We start from the raw sequence: 10,578 nt of genomic DNA on the forward strand, positions 1-10,578 counted from the left end.
TCTCGTGTGCTGAACGGTTCAAAGTAAGAACAAAGGATCCGTATCAGAGGGACAGTGTGACGGTAAGTTCTGGAACATTCCGGCCACTTCCGAATTCTGCCCCACTCACACAGTCCTTTGGTTGTTCCTTCAACAGACACCCCCTTGAGCACCTGTGACGTGCCAGGGAGCAAACTGGACACCCAGCTAGCGGCTGGCAGCTTGGGTCTCTGCTGTAAGCACACAGGCTTTTTAAAACGTCTTTGGCATTTGTGAAGCACTCCTGTCTGAAATGAAACAGAAATCGTAAGCCTCATTTAGAAAATAATTCCTTTCCTCCCACACACGCTACACCGTGAGCCTACGATGTTGTTCAGATTTTCCAACTACGAATTTCCTTTAGGTCAAGCCCAAGAACCCGGAGGAAGCTAAGGAAGACGTCTCGAGAAAGCCTTGCGCTCACAGCGGTTTTGAGTGGAAATACGGTCTTCGCTGTGACTGCATCATGGTTGAATTTCGCACCAGAGAAAGGAAGGACCGACGTTAACCTCAGAACGAGGAAGGCCGTACTAGTCACACACAGAAAAGCAGTCCCCTGAGCCAGAAGCCGCGGGGGCCGCGGCCCCGGGAGCCCGTCGCCAATGTTTCCGAGGACAGCTGGAAGGCGGGCCCCGGGCTGGCCGAGCCAGAGTCTGGCCGAGCAGGGTCGGAGACGGAGGGAAGGCAGAGGAGGGAATACCCGTCCGGACAGGCTGGCAACAGTGAGTGGGAAGGAAGTGGCTTTGTGAGTTGTCGACCTCACGGCAGGCCGAGAAGCAGAAACTTAACCACACAGGGTACAGAGCTATTTTCAACCTTGGGGTTTTCACCCCCTGTCCCCAAAGCGATCGGGCGGCCTGGCTCCCGTGTGACACTGGCAGGGCCCTGGACTCATGGGACAGGACGGGAGACAAGGCAGGTCTGAGAAAGGCACGCGGGGCAGCAGGCCCCCGCTGTGGAAGCTGAGCCTCGGTTTCCCCATCCGCTCAGGCGGGTTCTGAATCCGTCTCCTCCCGAGGCTGCAACAAAGGACCACAAACCCAGTGGCTGAAAATAACACACCGTGTCCTCCTCTGTTCTCTGACATCTCGGTGCACACTGAGGCCAGACGTCCAGAGGTCAGACGTCCAACACGTGTCTCCCTGGGCTCGAGCCCAAGCGTCAGCTGGGCTGGTTCCTTCTGGAGGTTCCGGGGATCAGGTTTCCTCCCCTTTTCCAGTTTTCAGAGACCACCAATTTCCCTGGTTCGTGGCCCCTCTGCATCTCCAAAGCCAGCGGGATGGCCCCTCCAGTCTCCCTCTGACTCCTCCCCTCTCCCCCTTAGAGGACCCTACGGGGACAGCGGGCCCACCAGATCATCCAGGACCGCCCCATCCCCAGGCCCTCGACCCCGCCACACCGGCAAAGCACCTTTGGCCATGAAGGGATCGTCCTCACGAATTCCTTCTGAGCACAAAAATACGGACATCGTCAGGGGGCGTTTCCCCACCTACCCCAAGTTCCTTCCCTCTTGAACCTTCTAAGATTCTGGGCAAGGGAGAGGAGTCTTCTCTACCAAACACCATCAGTGACAATGGCGGCAAACGTTCGTGGCGGCCTTCCTCCCCCACAATGCGCTGTCCCACGTGACCTGCAGCAGTGAGGCCCCGTCCCCACCTGTCCACAGAGGGGTGAGTCGGGCTCGGGTGGGGAGTGCTGGCTGGCCTGTCCACGTTCACACGAGAGAGAACGGCAGGCCCGGGCCATCGCAACCCACACCTTGCCAGAGTCCGAGCCCTCGGCCACCTTGACGTAACACCGGCTTCGTGTCCAAGGTGGGAACCGCACTCACCTAGTCGAATCAGGATGGACCAAAGGTCTGAGAATCAAGCTTCTCAGCCCCAAGAGCTCTCACCCACTGCTGATGGGGATACAGAATAGTACAGCCACTCTGGAAGATGGTTGGGCATTTTTCTCGCGAAGCTGAACGTCGGCTCACCCTACAGCCCTGAATCGGTGCTCCCAGGTGCCCACCCAGAGGAGCTGAGAGCTAACGTCCACACAGACACCTGCACACGCACGTTGTAGCCGCTTCACTCACAGTGGCCAAGCGGGACAAGGGGAGCAGCCAAGGTGGCAGGGAGGTCACTGAGATGCCACGGAGATGCCACCAGTGAGCCACTGAGGTAGGACAGAGTCCAGGCAGAAAGATCACACCCGCCGCCACGGGGTCCCGGCCGCCTCTCGCCTCCCTCCACTCGGCCTCTTCCACCCTTGCCCTCCTGACCTTCCCAGGGCAAAGCCCTCCTGCCCTTTGCCAGTCTCCCGTGTGGTCCTGATAGTGGGTAAGGAGGCCCCCGGTGATGCTGGTGAGGACACCATCTCTCAGTGGGGGAGAGAAGGGCGTTAGGGGCGCAGACGAAGCCAGAAGCCAGGAGCCCGCCAAGGCGAGGACGCGTTTGCCCTGGGCTCACTGGGCAGGGTCCAGGGCCCCCTCCCCAGGACCATCTCTCTGCGGCTTCCCGCCCGTTTGCCAGGGGAGGAAACTGAGCATGAGAGGTCCCAGTGGTGCTCCCACAAACCGGGCAGGGCCGGGGTGGGGGGGGAGGCAGGGCCCCCCTGCTGACCTCTGGTGCCAACGGCCCTGCAGCCCGAGGGAAGGGAAGTGATCCAGGCCCGCATCACACTCAGGAAGCGAAAGGCACCCTTGAGGGAATCACCTTGACTTTCAGAACGGCCCGTGTCCCGCACCTTCCCCCGAAACTCCCGGAAAACAGTACCCTCTTGAGTCACCTGTGTGTTGGCTCACGTCCTGCCGCTCCGTGGGCCACGCGGCTACTGCCACCCGCCGTCTTCGTCGTGCGCAAAGGCCCCGTGGCGTCCCCAGGCCTCCTGACGGGCCCCCACCTGCCCCCTGCCGCAAGCCCAGGCCCCAGCCGGAGACGCCGCCCCGCCCCCCGGCTACCCCGTCCTGCCCGCACCCCACGTTCCATTTCCATCCTCTGAACCCCCGGGGCCTGTGTCCCACGGGGTCCACACGCTGCCTTGGGTACAGGACGCACCTCCGGCCCCCTGGCGGGAGCCCCTGGCAAGTGAGGGAACTGGGGCGCTCCCGTAGTGAAATGTGTGCCACCTCTCAGAGCCCGATTCCTGCGGCCCTGGAAGGAAGAGTGTCTCCTATCCCGCTCCTCCAAGAGAGGAGTGTCGTCAACACCCACAAGAACACAGAACCTCAGGAAAGAGGAGTCCTTTGCACGAACAGGACTCCCGTGGTCAAACGGGCACCAGCCGAGGGCCCTGCGGAGGTTAGCGAAGGCCCGGTCTCTCCCGTGCGGGTGGGTCTGACGCAGAGCTTAACAAGCGGCTCCGAAAGGCTAAGGAGAACCGGAGAGTAAACACTGCTGGCTTTGGGGGCCGTGCGGTCTCGGTTGCAAACGCTCACCTCTGTCTCCGTAGCACGAAAGCGGCCAGAGACAGCACGGAAACACGCGAGCGCAGCTGCGTTTCAATAAAACTTTATTGACACCAACGGGCAGTGGGCCAGATTTTGCCAGACTCGCTGACCCCTGGCCCAAGGGCACCAGAAGATGGCGTTGGAGCCAGGACTGGCAGGAGCAGAGCGGTCACCGAGGTGGCGGCGTCCAGAGGGACAAGAAGAAGGAACAGTGCCTGGAGCCCAGGGACAGTCACAGGCAGACCACTGCACTGGGGGAAGCATGGCTGACTCGGGCAGACGCAGGGAGAAGACGGGGGTGTGCGCGCCCTGGCTTCTCTCCTCCCTCCCTCCGACTTCCTGCTGGGGCTGACGCGGCTGGAAGGGGGGGGCTGGGGGAGCCTGCCAGCGCGACCATGGAGGTCCGCTTCCCAGGGAGCGAGCAGGTGGGCACTGAGCGGACAGGCCCTCTGGGGGCTCTCTTAGCTCCCTCTGTCTGATTCCACGCCCACTAAGCAGTCCCCCAAATTGTCACCTGCCCACAGGAAGAGGCTGGCCCAAATGCACCACCTCGAGCACCAGGCCAGGCCTAAGCGCTGTGCATCGATGACCTCCCCCGAGGTCAGGGCTGTTACCCCCACAGCAGCCGCGTGCAGTAGGAGTGACGGATCATTTAGAACCAAGGACGCTGAAATTCAGAGAAGGGAGGTCATTTCCCCAGGGTCTCACAGCTACGCAGCAACCCGCTCAGGATCTGAGCCCTCCGTCCGTGTATGTGCCCTTGGCGCGCGGACCTCGGTGACAGCGGGGCCCTTTTCCCCACCCGTCTCCCCCTTCCTCCTCCTGGTCTCCAGACCCAGCCTCCTGGCCCCTCCTGGCCTGCCGCCCAGCCCCCAGGCTCCCCGCCCCCCTCCGTCCTGTGGCCCTGCCTGACCCAGTGATGCAACAGCCCGGCCAGACTTGCAGTTGAAATATTCCGAAATGTACAGTAGACCAGGCCGCCTGCTTCCTGCAAGCATCGCCCCTGCCCCTGTCGGGACCCCGGGGCAAACGAGCAAGGGCAGGAAAGCAACAGTCGCTTTATTTCTGGGCTCGGGATTTCTAACCGGCCCGGGTTGCTCAATGTGCGTGTTGGACGAGTAGCAGGGACGAGGCCAGAAGGAAGGTCTCGTGTAGGAGCTGCAGGAGGGGAAATGCCGAGCGGAGGGGCACATCTGGGGCGGCCGGGCGCTCCGTGATTTTTGCCCCCAGGAGCTCTTCGAGAAAACAACACAGGAAGCCCTTGTGTGTCTCTGAGAGATTGTTCTTTTCCAGATTCTTTGTTCTTTCCAGCTCCCTCGGGTCCTTACGGTTGGGTGAAAAGGAGGAGAGGGTGCCTTTCAGGTACCGGGTGATGTGAGCATGTGTGTGTGTGTGTGTGTGTGTGTGTGTGTGTGTGCGCGCGCGCGCGTGTGCAAAGCCAGGAGCCGGGCCGTCTCAGAAACGTCCCTCCCGAGGAAACCTAGCTCCACACCACAGGCCGATCCAGGGCAGCTCAGATCCCCCCTGTCACCGTCGAGAACCCTGATCTGGATCCACACGGCTAACCCACCCCGGCATCGGGAAAAGCCTTTGCGCATCCTGAGCACAGACCGCCCGCGTGCTCAACGCACCCGCACTCCGGGGCGGCTTGCTGTCCCTCCCCTCTCTCCCTGCAGACCCACGTGGTTCCCCTCCCCTGGGGAGACAGCCCGTCTGGGAGGGAAGCCAGTGACCCTGGGCCTCCAAGCAGAGCTTTGAACCTGAGAGACCTGTGCATTCACGTGACCCCGCGGAACCCTCAGAGAGCACCGTCATCCTTCCACCCTGCACGGTGGGGGGAGGAGGAGACCCGGGGTGGGGGGGGGGGGAGCCAACGTGTCTTGAGCACCTACTGTGGGCCAGGCAGCTTGGAACACCTGCCATCTGCAGCCCTCGCCTCCCCTGCAAGAGAGAGGCAGCCCCCACGTCCGTCTGCGTGCCACGGTGGCCTCTCCACCGACCCACCTGCACCATCAGAGCCCTGACCCACCGCATGCACACATCCGGGACTCGCTCAGCAAACGCCGAGTGCACACCTCTGCACACTGGGCCCTGGTTCACATGGTCCTTGCCTTTGCTGAAGAACAGACAGTAAATAAGAAATTACAGTATAATTCAGGGGCACCAGCGGTGGGGGGGGGGGGGGGGGGGCTCCGTCGGTTGAGCGTCTGACTCTTGATTTCGGCTCAGGTCATGACCCCAGCATCGTGGGATCGAGCCCCTCGCGGGACTCCACGCTGGGTGTGGAGAGCCCGCTTGGGATTCTCTCTCCCTCTCTCTCTGTTCCACCCCCACTCACATGCGCGCACACGCGCTCTCTCTCTCTCTCTCTCAAAAAATAAAAAGTGTTCAAAACAGAAATTACATTAGGGGCGCCTGGGTGGCTCAGTCGGTTAAGCTTCCGACTTCGGCTCAGGTCACGATCTCACGGTCTGTGAGTTCGAGCCCCGCGTCGGGCTCTGTGCTGACAGCTCGGAGCCTGGAGCCTGTTTCGGATTCTGTGTCTCCCTCTCTCTCTGCCCCTCCCCTGTTCATGCTCTCTGTCTCAAAAATAAACATTAAAAAACAATTTTTTTAAAGAAATTACAGTATAATAAAAATTATGCTATAATTATTTCCATATTTATATACTATAACATAGTTTCAAACTCTTAATCATTATATAATCTAATGAATAATTATTGTATTTATAAAGTTACACGATTCTAACGAGAGATGATCAAATAATTCTAAAATTAGGTCAAGTACATAAACAATTTGTCACATTACTGAGTAAGAATTTGCAAATAATTGCATATTATCATTTATAGTTCTTGTAAACAACACTACTTTCTAAGACTTATCAATATGTAATAATAAAGGAATTTAATTACATAAACGATAAATATAAATATGCTTTTTCCAGTACTTGCTGAGGCCAGGTGCTATCGTAAGCCCTTGTAACCCACAATCGGTGGTTGTGAGGTGATCAATCACTTCAAAATAGGGGATTACCCCCGTTTTACAGATGAGGGAACTGAGGAACAGAGAGTGTAAGTGATTTTCTTTAGGACACACAGTTAATAAGCCCTGAGCAGGAAGTTGAACCCTGGGCTCTCTGGCACATCGTGCCTCTGCTGAGAGGGTGACCACACTTGGGGGAGCTTCCCGGGGCCCCAGCTCGTCCCCTGGCCCTTCCTGCTCCGGGGCACACAGCCGACCCCCACCTGCCGGCCGCTGCGGGGGTGGCCGAGACGTCCCCCGCTGCCAGAGTCCCGTCTTCCTGCACGAAAGACAGGGGGAAAGTACCAGTCGCTAATGCCCCCGGGAGCAGCCTCAACTGGCACCTGGGGGAGGAAGGTGGGCGCGGGTCCAGGTCCCTCCCAGGGGCCTGGCCCTTCCAAGTCCAGCAGGAGCACTCCCCAGTAGCCATGGGGTCACCTCCGTGGGCTCCTGTCCCCCCACCAGCCTCTCCTGACAGGACTCCGCACACAGACTACTTACACTCCATCCTTGCTTCAGGCTCTGCTTCTGGGGGCATCAGAAGCAGGACCCCGCACGGCTTCTCGGTAATGACCATTCACACCAATAAACCGCCACCCGCTCGCCAAGCACTGTTCCAAGTTGCTTTGAGGTGCTAACTCACTTACCCCCCATAAGCAGCCTACAAATGGGAAAACTGAGGCCTGGGGGATCTTCCCCACCCGCCTTCACTCACTCAGCTCCAGAGCTGGAAGCTCGACCCACCATTCCCGGCCCCACAGAGACACAGCCAGCGGCATGACCTTTCGTTATGGCTATTGTGGTCACGCAGACGGAGGATGGCAGGAAGGAAGGTGGCCCTGAATGAAAATTAATGAAATCTGGCCATTTGCAACAGCGTGGATGGAACTGGAGGGTATTGTGCTGAGCAAAATAAATCAGAGAAAGACAGGTATCGTATGATTTCACTCATGTGTGCAACTTAAGAAACGGAACAGAGGATCACGGGGGAAGGGAAGGAAAATTAAGATAAAAACAGAGAGGGAGGCAAACCATGAGAGACCCTTAAATACAGAGAACAAACTGAGGGTTGATGGTGGGGGGGGATGGGGAAAGAGTGATTGGGTACTAAGGATGAGTACTGGGTGTTATACGTAAGTGATGAATCAGTGAATTCGAATGCTGAAGCCAAGACGACACTGCATGTTATCGCACTTAAGAATAAAATAAATAGGGGTGCCTGGGTGGCGCAGTCGGTTAAGCGTCCGGCTTCAGCCAGGTCACGATCTCGCGGTCCGTGAGTTCGAGCCCCGCGTCGGGCTCTGGGCGGATGGCTCGGAGCCTGGAGCCTGTTTCCGATTCTGTGTCTCCCTCTCTCTCTGCCCCTCCCCTGTTCATGCTCTGTCTCTCTCTGTCCAAAAAATAAATAAAAACGTTGAAAAAAAAAATTAAAAAAAAAAAAAGAATAAAATAAATAAATAAGTAAAAAAAATAAAATAAAACAAAATAAAATTAAATTAAATTAAAATAAATTAAAATAAAATAAAATAAAATAAAATAAAATAAAATAAAATAAAAAGAAGGATGGGATGAATCTGAATCAGGGAGACACCACTCAAGGCTCTTGCCGTTGCGGCCAGGTTAACCCCCTCTGAGAAGCTCCGTTCAGGCCCCATCCTCACGTCTGGTGGGGACGGGGTCCTTTTTACACAGTAAAATACACCAGAGTCACGCCCTGACTGGGGATCAGTGCTCCCAAGAGAAGGGCTACTTCCCGAAGAAGGGCAGCGACCACGACGGAGCGAGGAGGTCTATCTGCCTGGGACTTGGGGCATCAGGGCAGAAAGGAGCTGGGGTTGAAGGAGCTGGGGTTGCAGGGGTGGGGGCAGAAGACTTGTTTAAATAAAGGGCAGGTGGGATGCGTAGGAAAGGAGATGCTTCCAGGCCCCGGAGGCAGTTTTCAAACATGGCCACCAGCACTTGGACACTCCTGTCACGAAGAGGCGGGGGCCCTGCTCATGCTCCTCGCCTGTGTGGCGTGTGACTGCGCTGGCCAACAGAACGTGCCAAAAGTAACTCTCAACAGTGTCCGAGGCCGGGTCACAAACAGCCATCCAGCACGCCCCGGGTCCCTCGCGCTACCCCGGGGCCGCCATTTTGTGAGGAAGTCCCAGCTACACAGAGAGGCCACGTGCGGCCCCAGCTGTGCCCAGCCTCCCAGCCCTCCCGGCCACGGGCACCGGCCACGTGGATGAAAAGGCCTGCGGAAGATTCCACCCCCCCCACCCCCAGACGCCGAAGTCACCCGCCACCATCCGAGCCTTCCCAGCTGACACGCCGGTCTTCGTGGAACAAGGGGAGGTCACACCATCGTGCCCTGTCTAAATTCTGACCCACAAAATCCATGAGCAAAACAAAATGAAAGTTTGAAGGTAGTGAGTGTGAGGGGTGGCCGCCCCCATCCCTGAAAGGCTCCATCTAGATGCAAAGGCAGCCCAGCCAGAGCAGGAATAGGGCCCCGAGGTTGGTCACGCCATATCAGCCACTGTTTCCCCGCAGACATATTGCAAGGAGCAACCTCAGGTCAAGTAAGTCTGGAAAATGCTGGATCACGTGAGTTTCTCAGCACGAGAGAGAACTTTCTACGCGCGGTATACATGCCCAAGAGGAAGAGAGAGATTATGAGCGGGCCAAGACATTTACTGCCTCCCCCCACTTTTAGTGAAAAGAGCCAGACTTTCCACTGAGAAACCACCCCTCCCCCTCCCTCAGCCCACTGAGCTGTTGTTAAAAATTACAGTCATTAGTTATAGATCGTTCTTTAGAAAGAATTTCTAAATATTTCTGAGTAGTTGAGTTGCAAAAGTTTCTCTTGTGGAGAGTCTGACTCACTCACACGAACTTCTTCCTGGTTCCCACAATGGCTTCTTCATGGAGAGAACTTGTCCCCAGGAGCACATAGGGGTGCGTGCCCGGGGGACCCCTCCAGGAGGACTCTCCTAGGACCCCAGGCCCAGCAGACCCAGTGGATGCTTATCAGAGGGGGGCCGACATCTTAATTCACCACAATCTTCCATCCCACACGGATTTTGCAAAAGTTGGTGTTCCTAAGGGGCAACCACTCAGAAAGTGATGGTTGAAATATCTTAATTTGTGTAAATGTTTTTTAGAAAACAAAGTGTGAAGGCTGCTCGTGTGACAGAATGTCTCATGAGCCCGTTCCCACGGGCTGCCCTTAGGTCCCAGCAGCTACTTGTCCAGAGGCAGCCACACACCTCAAAAGTCAGTTCAGCTCTAGGGCCCTAACGGCATTTTCTTTTCTTTTCTCATTTATTTTTGTTTTCACGTTTATTTATTTTTGAGAAAAAGAGACACGGAGCACAAGCAGGGGAGGGGCAGAGAGAGAGGGAGACACAGAATGCGAAGCAGGCTCCAGGCTCCGAGCTGTCGGCACAGCGCCCGACGTGGGGCCCGAACTCACGGACGGCAAGATCGTGACCTGAGCTGAGGTTGGACGCTTAACTGACTGAGCCCCCCAGGCGCCCCCCTAACGGCATTTTCTAAGCCCCCGATTATTCCTGAAGCACCTCGTCCCTGAACCCCGTCCTCTGCGGATGAAAGTGCTCAGGCCTCCCTCCTCTCCCTGAGAGCAGCTGAGGGAGAAGCGTCTTGTGAACCGTCCGCACAGGAGAGTGGAACTCTGGGGGAGAAGCAGACTCAGTCAAGTTTCCACATTTGGCCCTGATGAATCCTGGGCAGAAAAGGACTTGCTGATAAACAAAGTGTCTGGTTGCAACCTCGAAGGTTTCTAGAAAGCCAGCGATTGGCCCAGCAGCCGCCCTGCCCGGGTGTCACAGGCCAGCCACAGGCCTTGTCAGAAGGCCTCTCACACCGAGCTGTCCCGGGACACGAGTCGGCCCCGGCCCGCCCAGCATGGAGGGGCCCGTGCCTTCTTCCCCCGTCTCTGCGCTGAGGAGGACAGTCCCAGGACCGCGTGGTTCGTCTGAGGCTGCAGAGAGAGTGCACGTCGCCCATAGACGGAGCCTGGCGGGGGACCCCCCTCCCCCTGGGCTGGCCGGGGTCTGGGCCTCCCTGAAATGGACCGACTGGTCCTGGGTTGTTCACGG

At 57.4% G+C, this 10,578-nt stretch overlaps 1 protein-coding gene across 1 annotated transcript in view; it reads right to left on the minus strand.

The window, feature by feature from the left end:
• COX4I1 (cytochrome c oxidase subunit 4I1) overlaps window positions 1-10,578 on the minus strand; it is a 132,973-nt gene that overhangs the window by 22,670 nt on the left and 99,725 nt on the right. The window lies entirely within an intron of this gene.

The sequence above is a fragment of the Puma concolor genome, chromosome E2 (assembly GCF_028749965.1).
Source record: "Puma concolor isolate L17-30 chromosome E2, mPumCon1.1.hap2, whole genome shotgun sequence".
NCBI lineage: Eukaryota > Metazoa > Chordata > Mammalia > Carnivora > Felidae > Puma > Puma concolor.